This window comes from Ictidomys tridecemlineatus, chromosome 6, assembly GCF_052094955.1.
Source record: "Ictidomys tridecemlineatus isolate mIctTri1 chromosome 6, mIctTri1.hap1, whole genome shotgun sequence".
Lineage (NCBI taxonomy): Eukaryota > Metazoa > Chordata > Mammalia > Rodentia > Sciuridae > Ictidomys > Ictidomys tridecemlineatus.
The window spans coordinates 109,108,033-109,126,419 of record NC_135482.1 but is presented as its reverse complement, the minus strand read 5'-3'; the positions used below and the strand labels follow the sequence as shown (position 1 = coordinate 109,126,419).

The window sequence follows — 18,387 nt, the reverse complement described above, 5'->3', positions numbered from 1 at the left end:
TTATAGATGGATGCAATATCTTTATTTCGTTTATTCATTTTTTAAAATGTGGTGCTGAGGATCGAACCCAGTACCGCACATGTGTGAGGCAAGCGCTCTGCTACTGAGCCACAACTCCAGCTCCACACCTGTAATCTTTGCAATCTTGATTTCTAACCCATCCTGTGGCCAGCTTTGGCAACTTAGTGAGACCCTCAGTAACTTCATAAGATGCTATCTTAAAATAGAAGAACTGGGGAAGTAGCTCAGTGGTAATGCACCTTAGGTTAAATCTTCAGTACCAAACCAAACACTACCACCAGCAACAAAAACCACATCTTTTTCTACAATCATGACGTTTTTCTCTTTAATAATTTTGTGGCGTGTCATTGTTATGCCTTTATGTGGACTGCTATAATTGACTTTTGTGTATGCTCTGATGTAGAAGTTGAGGTTAAAATTTTCCCCTTCTTGTTGACTGATTTAGCACCATTTATTGACAGTTCCTTTTTTTCCCTACTGCTTTGTAATAAATCAGATTCTCTCCTCTGTTACATTGTTTTCTGTTTCTTGGCTAGTGCCATACCTTCTTAGTTACTGTAGTATTATAGAATGTTTTAATATCTGTAGAGGAAGCCCTCTCATGTTTTTTAAGAATGTCTGCTTGATGTTCAGTATCTGTCAGTGACTATAATGTCAGTAATTAAGACAGCATGGAATTGGTACAGGAAGAGATAGGTAAAAAAATAAACCCAGACAAAAGTAACCAAATGATTTAGTGAGGGAAAGACAGTCTTTTCAAGAAAAGTACTGTACAAAAACATGAATCTCAAACTTTACCTCATAGAATTAAATTATTAAATTATTAAAATTATTAAAAATTTTACCTTGAGGTAATTGAGAGAATCTTCCTTTTGTCCTTCTTGCCTTGTGTTGGGGTCTTGGTACATTGCCTAGGCTGATCTTGAAATTGTGGGCTCTATGATCCTTCTGCCATAGTCTCCTTAGTACTTGGGAGTGCAGGTGTGCACTACCCTATCTCGATAGGATTTCTTAGATATGGATACCAAAAGTGTATTTCATAAGGAAAGAAAGAAAAAAAAGGGAATAATTTGATCTTTATCAAAATTAAAAGAGATCATTAAGAAAATAAAAAGACAAACCACAGAATGAGAAAATACTTGCAAATCATGTAGTTGAATAAAGGACTTGCATCTAGAAGTCGTACTTCTGAATACTAAGACAAATAACTCTCCCTGAAAAATGGACAAAAAAATTGAATAAACACTTCACTGACTTAGTAATAAACACTTCAGATCAATGCTTACCATCATTAGATACGAGCTACCACAAGAAGATACAGCTGGACACCCACAAAGAATGGCTGAAATCAAAAGATCATCTCTGAGATAGAGTTGGCCAGGATATACAGAAACTGGTATTCTGAAATAATTTGGTGCTAGGGATGGAATCCAGGGCCACACATGTGCTAGGCCAGTGCTCTAATACTTTCTTTTTCTAAACTATTTAAAATTATTTTTTTATTTTTTGGTACCGGGAATTGAACTTGGTTCGGGTATTTTACCACTGAGCTACTTCCTCAGTCCTTTTAATTTTTTTATTTTGAGACAGGCTCCTGCTAAATTGCTGAAACTGACCTTGAATTTGAGTGCTCTTGTCTCAGGCTTCTGAATTGCTGGGATTATAGGTGTGTGCCACTGTGACCATCTGTTAATTTTGATATAGCGTCTTACTACATTGCCTAGGCTGGACTTAAATTTGTAATCCTCCTGCTTCAGGCTCTCAAGTAGGTGGGATTATAGGCATGTGCCAGGATTCCCGACTTTTTCTGATAATGTTTAATTTTGATAGAGCAGCAATTTTTATGTGTTTTTTTGGAAAATGGGCAGAAATTATTTCTGATGTTTAAACTCATAATTCCAATAAAGTACAAATATAACAGTGTTACATTTCCATATTATAAGTATGTATCTGTATACTGTATTTTGTTTTAATTTTTGCAGTAAGTGGGGATTGAATCCAAGGCCTTGCATATGCTAGACAAGTGCTCTACCACTAAGTCACATCCTCATACCTGTATTGATTGATTGAGTGGTGTTAGGGTTTGAACTCAAGACCTCACACATGCTAAGTGAGTGCTCTGCCACTCAGCAATATCCACAGCCCCTTGTACTATATTTTAAGTTACATATCAGGATCTTTGAAGAGTTGAAAATTAGGGATTGATTTGTAGCCTACTCACATTAAAATTCTTTTAAATTGTTTAGAAAAAATATCTGTTTTATAAAACTTTAATTTTTGTTTTTTACAAAATTTTATAGTTGTTCTAGAATACACATCTAAGCCAGGAATGGTGTTTGTGTGCTTATAGTTGTAGCTATTTAGGAGACTGAGATTGGAGAATTGCTTGATCCCAGGAGTTTGAGACAGCCTGGGCAACATAGTGAGATCCTGCTTAATACTTCATTTGTGTACTCTTGACTGTATTGTGGCAACATAATGTTTGAGACACTTGTCTCTGCCCTGAAGATGCTGGTGATGGGAGGGAGACATGCAGTTATAATAGCCTGTAATAAGTGTCAATGATATGGACAAGAAGAGGAAGGTGGAAGGCATGGGAAAGATGAGGTTTGAGATTGGGTTTGATGATGAAAGACTTTGTAAACCATGTTAGGATTGAAATTTTACCTTGAGATAATAGCAAGACTGGAGATTTTTTTTTTGGGGGGGGGGAAGGGGTAAAAGTATTCAGAGCCACATCCCCAGTCCTATTTTTTGTCTTTTATTTAGACACAGAGTATCACTAGGTTGCTTAGAGCCTTGCATTGCTGAGGCTGGCTTTGAACTTAAAGATCCTCCTGCCTCAGGCTCCTGAGCCGGTGGGATTGTAGGTGTGTGCCACTGCACCTACGGACTTTGGAGATTTGTGGGTAAAGGAAATAACAGGTTTATATTTGCTTTTTACAAAGTGTAGATAGGAGAAGTCTAAGTGAGGAGGTCAAGTCGGAGACTGTGGCTTTACTCCTGGTAAAGAATGAAAACTGAAGCAGTAACAGTGGAGATAGAGAAGCCTACAAAATTGAAAGATTTAAGAAACAGAACTGTGTAATTCATTATTGTGTGTGTGTGTAGACTTGGAGCACCTAGGCAAAGAATAGTACTGATAACTATAGTAGCCATATGATTGTTTAATTGTTAAATCTAACTAATTAAGTGAAATAAGATATAAAATTCAGGTCTTCAGTTGGACTAGCCACTCAAATATTGAATGACATATGTATTAAATAATTATTTAAAAAAATTAAATAATTTCCAGAGTTCTACAAAATCATATTTTAGTGTATCCAGAGAGATTTAAGCAGAAAAATGTATCTGGTTATATATGCTTAATAGCCAGATGGGACATGTGGCTTCTTTTTTTGACAGTCAGAAATAGAAGATTTCTGTTGTAATAGAAAGTTCTGCTGGACTGTACTGGTCTAGTTTTTGGTATTTACTTCCTTTTTCTCAGAGAAAAGTCAAGAGTAACAGATTATATTCTCCAGTCTCCTGAGCACTGTGACTCCACAACATTTGGTTGTAAATATATGGTTAATCACAGATTCTGTTAGACAGTGTCATCATCATCATCACTAAATCATCATCACATGTAGAACTTTTTCCTTAATCAGAGAAGGTTCTATTGGACAGTTCTGAGTGAGATAGTGATGTTTTTCATTGAGCTATCCATGACAGTAGTGGTAGGATAATAGCAGTCTGTACAAAGTACTCTCCAATAGGAATATGAATCACATATGTAATTAAAAAAATTTATACTTTTAAGATGCTACGTTAATCTAAGTCAGACTGGTCATGAACTCCTTGCCTAATCGGATTCTCCTGCCTCAGCCTCCTTAGTAGCTGGGACTGCAGGTGTATACCTTCATGACTGGCTTTAATTAAAAAAAAAATTAAAGAATTAAACAATTAGAGTTTTAAACTTTATAGTTATTTTACTTAACCTACTATATCCAAAATCCATTTCAAGATATTGAAAGATATATTAAAATTTAGTGAGCTATACACATTATTTCTTCATATTGGGTCTTTGAAATCAATTGTGAACTTACACAACATAAATTCAAATTTTAAGTTTTTAACCAGAAATATCCTATCTGTATTTAGATTTGTAAATAATGAAATTTACAGTTGAAAAAGTGATTCACATACAAACTCTAATCATGCTTAAAATTTTTCCAATAACTGAGCTGAATTTCAGTTTTTTAAATTTAAGTTTTAATTATAATTAAATAGAAGAAAAAATTTCATTAATTCATTTGTTGGTCTCACTAGCTATGTTTCAAGTACTTAGAAGCTGCATATGGCGAGTGGCTACTGTTTTAATGCAGCCCAGGAATAACAGTGCATTCATTCGATAGTTGGAAGTTCAGGCTTAGAGCTCAAAAAGGTACTGAAACAGATTAGCAGATTATGAAACAGATTATGGGAGAAGGACTTTGAGGAACATGAGTTTGGAACATGTGATTTGGAACAAACTAATTTTAACCTCTCTGACCCATTTAAAAAAAGATCTATAAATGCATCTTGGTGAGAGTAAAATAGTAGGTGAATATGCAGTATATTGTTTTAGCTACAAATATGACTTTATAGTTAGATAAATACGTGATCTTAGGTATCTTACTGATCCTTTCTGACTTGTAGTTTTCTTATCTATAAATGGGATAATAACATTTCTCTTAAAAGGTTGTGGAAATGGCTAAATGAACTATTCTGGCAAGTATTGACTGCATTTAATACATACTATATTCATTTCAAGTTTGCCCTTTCTTTTTTAAATGAATTATCTAGTTTTTTTTAATATATCTTTACTTTGTTTATTTATTTGTTTTCATGTAGTGCTGAGGATTGAACCTAGTGCCTCACATGTGTGAGGCATGCACTCTACTGCTGAGCCACAACCCCAGCTCCTTGCCCTTTCTTTTTTGTGCAATTTATCATCAACTTAATAAATCATTCTTTTTAGGAAAGAAGGAAACCTACATTAGTTATACATATTAATTATAAACTGAACACCACTTTCAGGTACTTTAAAATATGAAAAAAAGTGTATTTTAAAATAGAAAATATTGTAATATTGAGAAGTTCTTACTATGAATCAGCTACTATGTTAAAGACTTTATATGATGATGTAAAAGGCTTTTAAAAAACGTGCAGTGTAACATTTCTGTTGTGATGTTTCACTTAAGTAGACCTTTAATAGAAAATCTGTTTTAATTTTGGAAACTTTGAAACATGAAGCTCCTGTTCTTAGTTATTCCAGGAAGCATTGCATTCTGTTTGAATATCTTTGGGTATTCTTAAATTTGTGATTTCATGGTACTTTGAGCAAAAGCTATAGAATTAAAAATTCTGTAATTTTTAATTTGTATACATGTAAAGAATTATACTTTAAAAATATTCATTGGTAGAGTTTATTGAGATGATTCCACAGAAGAGAAAATGGACTCTTCCTAGTTGAGGAGAAAGGAATTGTGGCTTTTAATGGCTCTGCAAATCCCTTTTCCAAGGTCTTTCCCTTAAGTCCCACCTTATGCTTTGTAACTGATAGTGTTGCCATTCAACCACTGCCTTGGAAAGATCACCACTTGCATTTTATACATAGCTTGTTCTAGGGAATCTTACTACTTTCTTCACAGTGTTTTCTAATATATCCATTCATGTTTGAAATAATATTAGGTATTTTGCATCTGTATTGGAAATAATGAAATTTATGATATGTTCAGGGCCAACAGGTAGTTCTGATATTATGTGCTAATGCTCTTTGGTGGTGGTAGCTGAAAGTGTTGTGTGGGGAATGATTTTTGAGACCAGGTACAAAAAAGAGGAAATGCTTAGCTTGAATTACAATGGCTTTTTCCTTTTGTTTCTGTTTAAATCTTTTTAATCTTTTTCCTTTTTAAAATAGCAATATATACCTACTTGGTATACTTGGAAAACTATTAGGAAAGTAAACATTTTCTCCCATTGTTTAGCTATGTTTAAATATGGATATTTGCAAATTTGGGATTATTTTGCATGTTAAAATTATATCCTTTTTCATTTTCTGTATTATAAATATTTTTTCATCTTAGATATTTTTTCCTTGGTACCATGGATTGAACCCAGCAGTGCTTTACCACTGATCCGCATCCCTAACCGTTTTTTATTATTTATTTATTTGTAAAATATTTTTTAAATTTGTAGTTGGACACAATACCTTTATTTTATTTATTTATTTTTATGTGGTTCTCAGGATCAAACCTGGCGCCTCCCTCGCATGTGCTAGGCAAGCGCTCTATGGCCAAGCCACAACTCTAGCCCCTTATTTTTTTTTCCATCTTTTAAAAATTTTTTATTATTTGGTTGTTAGCCCCTTATTTTTTATTTTGAGACAAAGTCTCCCTTTTGAATTTGTGATTGTACTATTTTGACCTAACCACATCTCTGGAATTATAGATGTGTGCCCCCATGCCTGGCTCATGTCAGCTATTTTTTGTAAATTTATTTTTTGTAGGCTGCATGCTAGTTTTAAACATTTCACTTTTAAAACATTTCCTAAATAGATGAGTACCAATAAAGCTCGTATGTTTTTACTTGATGATGTTTTTTCTGCATTTTTCTCTTCATGGAATTAATTTCTGAGTCAGGAGAGATGGAAAAACCTATCCCTCCCTCCCCCCATATATGTCATTGAATCTAGTGGCTTCTACCGCCGAGCCCCTTCCTCTAAATATATTTTATTTAGAGGCCTGGTCTCCTTAAGTTGTTGAGGCTGACCTTGACCTTGACTTTGACCTTGAACTTGCCCTCCTCAGCCTCAGGAGCAGCTAGGATTACAAGTTTATGTCAACCATGCTGCCTGAAAAGATATGAATATCCTTAAGATCCTTAACTCATTTTCAAATTTTTTGCCTTCCAAATACTTTTAGGAAAGAAAAAGTTCTCTGATACCTATAATTTTTCGTACTTTTAAAAAATATGAAATGTTTCCTACTTGCAAAAGAAGAATTATATAATTTGTAACAGTGTACTTATTGCCTACCTTAAAAAATAAAATATTACAGAATTAGAACTTCTTTTTACAGCTTTCTCATTATAAGTTTCTTTATTTATGAAAAATGATGTCAGTTTTAAACCTTAACCAATGATACAGGTGGATGTTGAAGATCTTTTAATCCAGAATCTTTGAATTTCTCAGTTGTAGGAAGGTGATACGATGCATATTACTATCTATTACCTAACTTTTTAAGGAGTTTCAGGAGATACTTCCTAATTCCTTCATCAGATACTTTGGTATTTTTGTATTGGTTCAGTTCTGGTTTTGCCTCCACATTAGTTACAAAATTTTGGATTTTCATGTTTTTGGAGTTCGGGTTTGTGAATAATATTTATGAACAGGTCCATAATGTAGTTTTTAAGATCAGGGTCTCACTGTATTGCTTTGGCAGGTCTGGAACTGCTGTGCTCAAGTGATCTTAACTTAGCCTCCCTGGTAGCTGGGACTATAGGCATGTAGTTCCATACCTGGCTGATATTTGTGGTAAAATTTGTTGAACTTTTGTTGAATTGATCATAATTTATGATGAGATGTGGTATAAATGCAAGCTGATGAACATTACCATTTGATATTTTAGGATTTTAAAAACCCAGGATTTTAGCTGGGCGTGGTGGTAAATACCTGTAATTCCAGCCTTTCAGGATGCTGAGGCAGAGGATTGCAAGTTCAAAGCCAGCTTCAGCAACTCAGTGAGGCCTTAAGCAACTCACTGAAATCCTGTCTCTAAATAAAATATCAAAAGGGTTGGTGAATGTGGCTCAATGGTTAAGTACCCCTGGGTTTAATCCCTGGTGCCAAAACAAAACAAAACACTCCACAAAAAACAACAACAACAACAAAAAACACTCAACAAAAAAACCCCAGGATGTTAATAAGAATGTGTTATGGGGGAAGACTCTTGAACTAAGTGGCATAAAATTGTTGAGATAAGTAGAGAACAACTATGATTAGCAACCTTGTATTTACTTTTTAAAATATCTTCTTGACCAGTATTTGTAATGGTGGGAACTTTGACGGAGCTTACAATTACCTTGATTAACTGATTGATAAGAATTATTAAAAACTGTAATTAACCTGATTGTAACTGAGTTACTCACCCTTCCATAAAAAGGGATGAAATGCTAATAGCATCAAGTGTTAAGATTGTTCCTTTAAATTGGTAATATCATTGTTGCTCCTAGCAATGGTTCTCTTTCAGATGAATATGCCACTGAGACAGTGTTTCTGTAGTTTTGCATGTCTAGTCAATATAGGGGAATCAGATTAAGATCATAGAATCAGATGCATGGTGTTAGCAAACTTCATATTATTAAATCATATCATGAGGGTAAAGAAGCAGAGACATCTACTTTAAGTGAGTGCTGTGAGGTCCTTATTTAAACCCTTAGTCTATATAGTGAGACTGTTTTTTTTAAAAATATTTTTTAGTTGTAGGTGGACACAATACCTTTATTTTTATTTATTTATTTTTTTATGTGGTGCTGAGGATCGAACCCAGGGCCTCGCACATGCTAGTCAAGTGCTCTACCACTGAGCTACAACCCCAGCCCCAGACTATTTTTTTTAATGTGAAAGTAATACATGCTCATTGTTAAAGAACCAAAAAAAGAAAAAAAAAAAAAAGAAAATAATGCATATAGAACCAGGTGTAATCAGTGACTTGGAAGGCTAAGGCAGGAGGATTACAAGTTCAAAGCCAGACCCTATCTCCAAATAAATAAAAAGGGCTGGGGATGTGGCCCAGTGGTTTTGCTTCCTGGGTTCAATCCCTGATACCAAAAATAAACAAAACCCCTAAAACATATAGGCAAGGGAAAAAGTGTCTATCTGGGCTTTCTGAAGTTAGGAATGTAGCTGAATGGTAGAGTGCTTGCCTAGCGTCCATAAGATCATTGGTTCTATCCCCAGCACCTAAGGAGGGCAACAAAAAAAGAAAAGAAATAGCTTGTTGGGGCTGGGATTGTGGCTCAGCGGTAGAGCACTTGCCTAGCATGTTCGAGGCCCTGGATTGGATCCTCAGCACCAAGTTAAAAAAAATAAATAAATAAAAAAAAAGATACTGTGTCCAACTACAACTAAAAAAAAAAAAAAAAAAAATCATTAAAAAAAAAAGAAATAGCTTGTTACCATCTAACTTTCTGGTATGTACACAGACACTTATGTTTATCCTTTTTTTATTCAAACGATTGTATTATTCTGTAACATTTTCTTTTCTATCTCACATTGTATTCTAGTTGTCTTGGCATGTCAAGATACACTTATTTGAAAATTTCATTAATTGTATTTTAGATTTGGAGATAACATAATTTGTTTAACCTATCCCTTGTTGGAAATATAAGGTTTTTTTTTTTTTTTAAATTTTTATTTCGACACAGGGTCTTGCTAAGTTGCTTAGGGTGTCTCTAAATTGGTGAGGCTGGCTTTGAACTTACATTCCTCCTGTCTCAGCCTCCTGAGTTGCTGGGATTACAACTCAGGTGTGCATCACCTTGCTTGACTGTTCTCTCTTCTTGAAACAATACAATAATTGAACATCCTGCACATATATTCTTTAACCTGTGAAAATATTTTATGGAGAATATTTTAAAAAGTAAAACTTGTAGTTCTAATGGTATGCACATTTCAAATATTGATAAGATTATGCCAGATTGTACTTAAAAGGGATTTGTAAATTTTGGTCTATTGTTAATATTTTCATAGAGAGCTTAAGATAGCAGCATATTTCTTGCCCCTAGTAATATTACTGGCCCTTGGAGAAAATGAGCAGAATCTTTTTTTTTTTTTTTTGATTCTTTTTTTTAAAATTTTTTTTTAATAAGCTTGCTTGCTTATTTATTTATTTATTTTATTTATTTAATGTGGTGCTGAGAATGGAACCCAGTGCCTCACACCTGCTCGGCAAGTGTTCTAGCACTGAGCCACAACCCCAGCCAGAGCAGAATCTTTAAAAATGTTTAAAAATAATATTTAGTTAAACTCATTTTCTGATAATACATGCTAATTGCAGTAGGTTGGACTAGTAATTTTGAGATTTAGGTCAGAATTTTACCTATGGTACTTTAAATAGCTAATGGGCAGTGTATTATATTTTCTTGTTCAACTTATGAATATCTCATAGCTCATCCATATCAGCCTATTCAGTTGTAATTAACTTGGAATAGGTTACTGGCAAAGAATTTTCTAATTTGTCTTATGAATATGTGGTGTTCTTTTGGAGATCCAGGTCATTGAGAGCTAATATTATCCTTCTTTCTCATCTCTGAGGAACAAGTGAGAGACTGCTGTCTGCAGTTTCATATTATGCTTGTAGCTATTTGTGGGGAGAGTGAGAATTAAAGGCTACATACAATTATTGTGTGTAGAAGTATTTTTATTTTTAGACCTTTGAGTATATTCTAGGATTTGGAGTGGGTGTAGAGGGACTAGGCTGGGGAACATGTTCTCTGTTAGTATGTGCTTAACTGTTTAATCAATGCTTTTCTCATAGGGAAAAATGATAGTGGAAATTTTGAGCATTCTTTTTGTATTTTTCATGACCTACCTGATAAATTTGGTAGTGGAGTTTTAGTGACCAGATCTGAATTCAGTTTTGTTGTTTTTCTATTTTAAGAATTCATTGAGGGCTGTAGTTCAGTGGTAGAGCACTTGCCTAGCATGTGTGAGGCCCTGAGTTCGATCCTTAGCACCATGTAAAAATCATTAAAATAAAGGTATTATGTCCAACTACAACTAAAGAATAAATATTAAAAAAATTCATTGAGGTTACATAAGGAATATGAAAAGTAGGATTTAGGATATTAAGAAAACACCCTAGGGCTGGGGATATGGCTCAAGCAGTAGCGCGCTCGCCTGCCATGCATGCGGCCCGGGTTTGATCCTCAGCACCACATACCAACAATGATGTTGTGTCCGCCGAGAACTAAAAAATAAATATTAAAAATTCTCTCTCTCTCTCTCTCTCTCTCTCTCTCTCTCTCTCTCTTTCCTCTCTCACTCTCTCTTTAAAAAAAAAAAAAAAAGAAAAAAGAAAACACCCTAGATGGGAAAATAATTGATCTCTTCACAACTATTCCTCTTCCACTTTCCACACTGAAGACCACATACTATTTGATTCCATTTACTTGAAATGTTCAGAATAGGCCCTGCTGTAGATCTAGGAAATAGATTATTAGTTGCCAGGGCCTGAGGACTTGAAATTGGTGTTTATGGATTTGCGGGGTCTTTTTTATCAATGATATTAATATTTATTTTTTATGGTACTGGAGATTGAATCCAAGATTGGTCTGCTACTGAACTATACTCCTTAGGACTGCCCCTCCACCCTTTTTTAAAATTTTGAAACAAGTTCTTGCTAGGTTGCTGAGGCTGGCCTTGAATTTGCTGTCCTCTGGTCTGCCTCAGCCTTCCAAGTCCCTGGGATTACAGGCATGTACCACCCCCGGCTTCAGTGAGATAAATATTCTGTAATTAGATAGTGGTGATGGTTGTGAATATAGTTGGCTCTCTGTATCTGCAGGTTCTGCATTTGCAGATCTCAACCAACTGCTGATAAAAAATATTCAGAAAAAAGTTATTTGTATCGAATATGTACTCACTTGTTTCATTATTTTCTAAATAACACAACTACCTCCATATTATTTATATTATATTAGGTATTATAAATGATTTAGAAATGATTTGAAGTATAATGCGAGGATGGGCATTCAAATATACCATTTTATAATGAGGGATTGGAGTATTATGGATTTTGGTATCCATGAGAGTTCTTAGAATCAGTCCCTTACAGATACTAAAAGCCACTGCATTGTATAAATTATAAAGTGAAATGGTGAATTTTGTGATATGACATGTAAAAGAAAAATGCTAAAACAAAAATGAAAAGGCAGGCGGCTTCTAAAGGAGAGCAGGGCATCATGGTGTTCTTGTGCAGGGTGCCTTTCTGACCCACCAGCCAAAGATGTTGTGGCTTTATAAGGGGCTGCTGCGTTAGAGTCATGGTATGTCCACAGGGACAAGTACTGGTACTTTGCTTGTGTGATGAGAGGCTGGTTTGAAGAACATAGAGTGAATGCCACCCAGTGGTTGAGGGAGGCAGAAGAAGAGTTCTGGCACAGTCAGTACCCATATCCCTGACTCTCCTGGGGCCACCTCCTATGAGAGATATGAGTGCTACAAGATTCCAGAATAGTGTTTAAATCATTGGCATCTTTCTGAGAAGGCATTGTATCCTGATTACTTTGCCAAGACAGTGCAGTGGAGAAAACTGAAAGGAAAGCTGGGGGAGAGAGGTTAAGCAGCTACAGGAGGAAACCCCACTTGATGGTCCTAAAATGGAAGCTTTGCCTCCTACCAGGAAAGAAGGTGATCTGTCCTCACTGTGGTAGCATATTGTGACAAGACCCCAGGAGTGGCCCATGTAGAGAGAGAAGAGAGATATAGACACCTCACTATTCATGCTTGCAAGTGAAATAAGTTATAGAACATACACGTGCCTTAGTAAAAATAAATGTGGAAAAAAATAAAAAGGCATACAAAACATATTGATTCTCACAGAGGTATGGTGGGGAAAAACAGAGCTTTAGAATAAGGAAATTTTCTGTCTTTTTTGTTTTTTTAGAATTTGGGATTGAACCCAGGGGGTAACATGAGCTACACTTTTCAGTCCTTTTTAATTTTTGTTTTGAGACAGGATCTTGCTAAGTTGCTAAGTCTGGCCTTGAACTTGCCATCCTCCTGCCTGAGTCACAGATTATAGGCATGTCCTGTGAATATGGAACTTTTATCAAACCAGCACTGCTCCTCTAGGGTTTCCAATATGCCTCTGACTCTTAACTCCAGAATCTCTATATCATAGTGAATGGCTGTTATTGATTACACTGTGTTACATTCCTTAAGTATGTTGGGCTTGTAAAATAAAATTGGGCATCATCAATAGATTAGAAAAAGAAGGGCTGGGGATGTGGCTCAAGTGGTAGCTCGCTCACCTGGCATGCGTGGGGCCCTGGGTTCGATCCTCAAAAACACATAAAAATAAAAAATAAATATATTAAAAAAAAAAAAAGGAAAAGAAGACCGTACAGTAAAGGAGGCCACTTAAAAGTTTGTTTTAATAGTCTTGTCCAGACTGGATGAAGTTGTAGCTGAAGGTTTGGAAATGAATTATATATATTACAAAGATAAGAATTTATGGTACATAGTGATGGATTAATTAATGGAAGTTGAATGAAGGAGTCAAAATGAATTTTGTTCAGCCAGGGAACATAGGAGAAAAGATGTGTTTTAGAGAAAATATGTTTATTTAGAACTGATGAGTTGCCTGTGGATCATCTTGACAGCAATGTTTAGTATGTGGTAGGTCTGCAGTCCAAAAGAAAGGTCAGCAGTGGGAATATTGATTGAGAAAATTTAAACTAAATATCTATGTAAAATAAGCATTAATTGAAACAATAGTGGATGAGATTGCCCAGGAAAAATGAATACAGAATGTGAAAACATGTTTGAAAATAGAGCTGTTAGCTATACTAGTCATTTAAAAGTAGAGAAAGAGGGTCTGGGGATATGGTTCAAGGGGTAGTGCGCTCGCCTGGCATGCGTGCGGCCCAGGTTCGATCCTCAGCACCACATACAAACAAAGATGTTGTGTTCGCCGAAAACTAAAAAATAAATTAAAAAAATTCTCTCTCTCTTTAAAAAAATTATTAAAAGTGGAGAAAAAGGAGCCAATAAAATGTATGACAAAGGGATTGTCTTGGAGAGATAGTAGAATCAGAAGAGTAGGATCAGAGACTTCATGTGAGAGTTTGAAGATTAGTGGTCAGTAGTATGAGATATAATAGAAGTAAAGAGAATTCATTACATTTGGCTACAAGGAAAATATCCTGGTTTTATTGTAGAAGTTGTACAATAAATGTTTTTAATATCTTGACCCTTATAGTACTTAGAACAGTATACAATTTGTTGGATATCTTTAATCTACCCATTCTTGAATAGTTTTTTAATTTAGTCCTGATTATAAAAATAGTGTGTTCTTACAAAGATAAATGTGTAGTTTCTGCAGGTATATGAGAAAGCAAAATCATTGTTAAAAATGTTACTATCTAGGTTATGTAACCTGCCATAACATTTTTTTTTGTTTTGTTTTGGGGATTGAACCCAGGGGCACATAACCACTGAACCACATCCCCAGCCCTTTTTTGTATTTTATTTAGAGACAGTTTCAGTTGCTTAGGACCTCACTAAATTACTGAGTCTGGTTTTGAACTCACAATCCTCCTGCCTCAGCATCCTGAGCCACTGGGATTACAAGTGCATGTTTTTCTTTTTAATGTGGAGGGAATCTGTGTTTATAATTTTTTTCTGTTTTCTCTTGGAAATATTTTTCCACACATTGAGGATGAAACCACATCATCATTTATATATTTATTCATTTTTTTGCTGCACTGAAGATTGAGCCCAGGAGCACTCTAAAGCCCTTTTTTTATTTTGAGGCATGGTTTTGCTAAATTGCTTTGGCTGGCCTTGAACTTGTGATCCCCTTGTCTCAGCCTTCTGAATAGTTGTGATTACAGTCTGCACCACCCCTCCTGGATACATCATCATTTACAGTGAGATAATAAGTTAATTTCTTAGGGTACTTGTAACAAATTATGTCAAGTTCGTTCTCATAGTTCCAGAGCTAGAGGTCTGTGAGAGCCAAGATGTATTGGCCCATGCCTTTAATCCCAGGGGAGATTGAGGCAGTGAAGTGCTATCTCAGAAAAGGACTGGCAATGTAGTTTAGTTGTAGTGTGTCCTTGGGTTTAATCCCCAGTAGCTCCCCACTCCACCCACTGGAAAAAAATGTCCTCAAAGCCTTGTTTTCTCCGAACATTCTGGAGATAATTTTTTCTTTTTTCTTCCTGGCTTCTGGTGGTCCCTGGCAATTCTCGGCTTGCTTGGTTTGTTGCCATATTATTCTGATCTCTCGCCTTCTTCCTAATGTGTATCTCTGTGCTTGAATCTCCTTTCTTATCTCATATAAAGACATCATTCAGCTGTGCATTTTGGTGTGCACCTTTAATCCCAACAACTCGGGAGGCTGAGGCAGGAGGATTGTGAGCTCAAAGCTAGCCTCAGCAATTTAGTGAGGCACTTAGCAACTCAGCCAGACCCTGTCTCTAACCCCTGTCTCAGACCCTGGGGATGTGGCTAGGGTTAAGCATCCCTGGGTTCAATCCTCGGTCCAAAAAACAAACAAAAAATCAATCATTTAGGGCCTTTCTAATCTAAAAACAAACAAACCAGCATTTAGGGCCTTTCTAATGAAATTACCTTAACTTGGCTACATCTACAAAGACCCTGTTTTCTGAGGTTCTGGTTACACAACAATTTTTGAGGACCCATTACAGATTGTATCTCATTTTGTAGCTTTGCCTTAACATGTATAGCCAGTAATATATATAACCATTTAGATTGTAATTTTTCACATTATGAACATAATGGGGGAGGAGAGCCTTGGTGATCCAGCTGGGCTCTTTTTTATACTACTTTGTCCCATTTTAACTGCGAATGGACATGTGCAGCAGTCCTGGCCTGAGATGAATATGATTCCGAGGGCTTATAGCCCTTAGGAATGAAAGTTGAATCACAACATAAGGTAAGCCACCAAGACCTGCTGAGGTAAAAAATGAGGATGAGTGGAATTTAGAATAGTAGGGATGGGAGAAAATGAGCTCAGACCACCAGCAGCTGTAGTTTGTTCCAGTAACTTTTCTCTTCTCTGTTTCCTCTCAAAAAGAGAGCCCTGTGGGAATCAAGCAAAAGCTGCTCCTTGTGCCATTGTGGAGAAGGGATACAAGGGGTGGACTGTGGTGGCCGTGAAAATGTGCCAGTCTCCTTTTGTGGGGAACATGATTGACTTTCTCCACTGAATTGCCTTTGTATCTTTGTAGAGCAGTCCCATAATTCTATAGTCTGTTCCTGGAATCTTGTTATTTCAAGAAATTCTGTAGTTTGCTCTTTTTCATTCAGTTTTCCCACATGTGTGAAAATATGTGTAAAATAAACACCTACAATTGTAATGACTAACGCTTACTGAAAACCTTCTAAGAACCCCAGGTATTTTATACTCACTCAGTGATTTGATCTTCTTAGCTCTTCTTGGAAAAAGATCTTATGTCCATTTCATTGATGAAAATGCTGAGGGTCTAAGAGTTTCATTTATTCATCCAAAGCTGTCCATTTAAATAGTCAAGCTGAATGAGCCTGCGATTTTCCTGCTAGTCCTTGGATGTGTGACTTTCAGGAACACAGTGAGAACTGATTATTTCACAAAGCCCTTGTTACGGTGAAATGTACTGGAAGAGTATGTGTTGCATTTTTGTTACTGCACATTTAGACTCTTTAGGAAATAGTTCTGGACACATTTTTGTTTTAATAGTTGAGTATAGTGTTTTTAATATGCTTTGATACTAGAGCAACAGTACTAAAGAGGATAATACAGAAACTATTCTGTCCATGTATCCTGAGCACTGTTGCTAATGAGAAGTACAATTGGAGATACCCAGATAGTGGGGTATATGGTTCTGATTGTCAAATGAAGGGGTTAGAACTGGAAGTGTAAATTTGGAGTCATCATTATACAGTTTATATTTAAAGCTGGTAGGGGTAGGGAGAAGTGATCCCCTAAGGATGATATTTCAGAGATGAAGATGTAACTCTGGAGATCAGAAACAGTTAAAGCAGGAATGAACAAATAATGAGGAAGACAAGAAAAGGAGAGTATGATAAAAGAAACCAAGTGGAGAGTGTGAAGCAGTTGAGAGATGGGAGATTATAAACAGAAGTTACAAAAACATCATAAAGGAAAATCAATTGTTATATAAGGTTTCTGAGGAAGGCTCAGCACATAGGTCCTGCAGTTCCATGGAAAGACTAGCTCTTTTATCAGAGTGGAGAAAACAAGTTAAGGATGGATGTTAATGTAAAAGAATGTATGACAAGAGGACACCCAGAAAATTCCTTTTGATTTCTATATTTCCCTCTGGTGTAGAAGTTGAGGTGTATTAGTTTGGTAGGGCTGTCATAAGAAAAATGAGTGGCTTACGCTAACTGCAATTTATTTTCTCACCATTCTGGAGTCTTTCATTCTGGGGTCAAGGTGTCAGCATGGCTGACTACTTCCAGAAGCTTCTGATTGCCTTGTAGATGGCCATTTTCCTCTGGTGTCTTCTCATGGTCTGTTCTGTCTTTTTTTATAAGGATACCAGTTGTACTGGATTAGGGCCTACCCCAATGACTTCATTTAACCTAAATTACCTTTTAAATTACCATCTCTCTGTAAATATAATCAACATTCTGAGGTTTGAAGCTTAAGACTTCAGTTTATGAATCTTAGGGGTGAGGAGCATAGTTCAGCCATTTGCTGAAAAAGTGACGAAATGTTATTTCATAAAATGCCATAAGAAAAATTAAGAGATGAATATCTAGGTGAAAATATATTCAACATGTATGTAAGATCTGTAAACAGAATTTCTACATGGGAAACACCCCATGTGAAAGAGCTAAAGTTAGAAAGAAGGAAACATTTTGACATAATTAATCGTATTAATTGTCATTCTTTATGTTTTTTACTTTCTGGTTCTTAAGAAAGCCTTATTCTAATTCAGCTTTACAAGGATATTGTCCTAAATTTCTCCTAGTACTTTTCACAGACTAAAAAAATTGAGTATGCATGGAATTTATTTCATTATACTGTCAGAAGTAGGGTTCAGTTTATTTTCCGAATATATCACTTATTCAAACACTGTTTATTGAATGATTTGTCTTTTCTTCATTTTTTGAAATATTATGTTTAGTAAATATTAAAATCCCATATATTTAAAATCTAAATCCTATAATTTAGACTCTAGTCCTTGGATAGAACTATAATTTTAATTACTATAGCTTTATAATAATATAAGATATTATTGTAATATTAAAATATATTATTATAATATAACATTATTATAATAATATAAAAGCTTTTATAATTTAATTACTATAGTTTTTATAATTTTTTTGTGAGAAATCCTGGTGATCAGATGTGTGTCTCTTGCCCAGAATGTTTCGCCATAATGTTTAGTGGGCATTTTGCAGTATCCTGTTAACACACACATTACTTTGATAGACACACTAAGTGGTATATATATAAACAGTACATAATCTCATACTAGAGTGGATCAGGTTTTTCTTCTAAATGAGTTAAAAAGAAGAATTTATCTTTTTTTTAATTCTAATTAAAACTTTATAGAAGAATTTATCTTAAAGAGATT

At 35.3% G+C, this 18,387-nt stretch overlaps 1 protein-coding gene and 1 pseudogene across 23 annotated transcripts in view; both read left to right on the top strand.

The window, feature by feature from the left end:
• Positions 1-18,387, top strand: part of Erc1 (ELKS/RAB6-interacting/CAST family member 1) — a 502,961-nt gene that overhangs the window by 10,604 nt on the left and 473,970 nt on the right. The gene's annotated exons all lie outside the window — the stretch shown is intronic.
• On the top strand, positions 9,412-17,836 carry LOC144364987 (NADH dehydrogenase [ubiquinone] 1 beta subcomplex subunit 9 pseudogene; annotated as a pseudogene).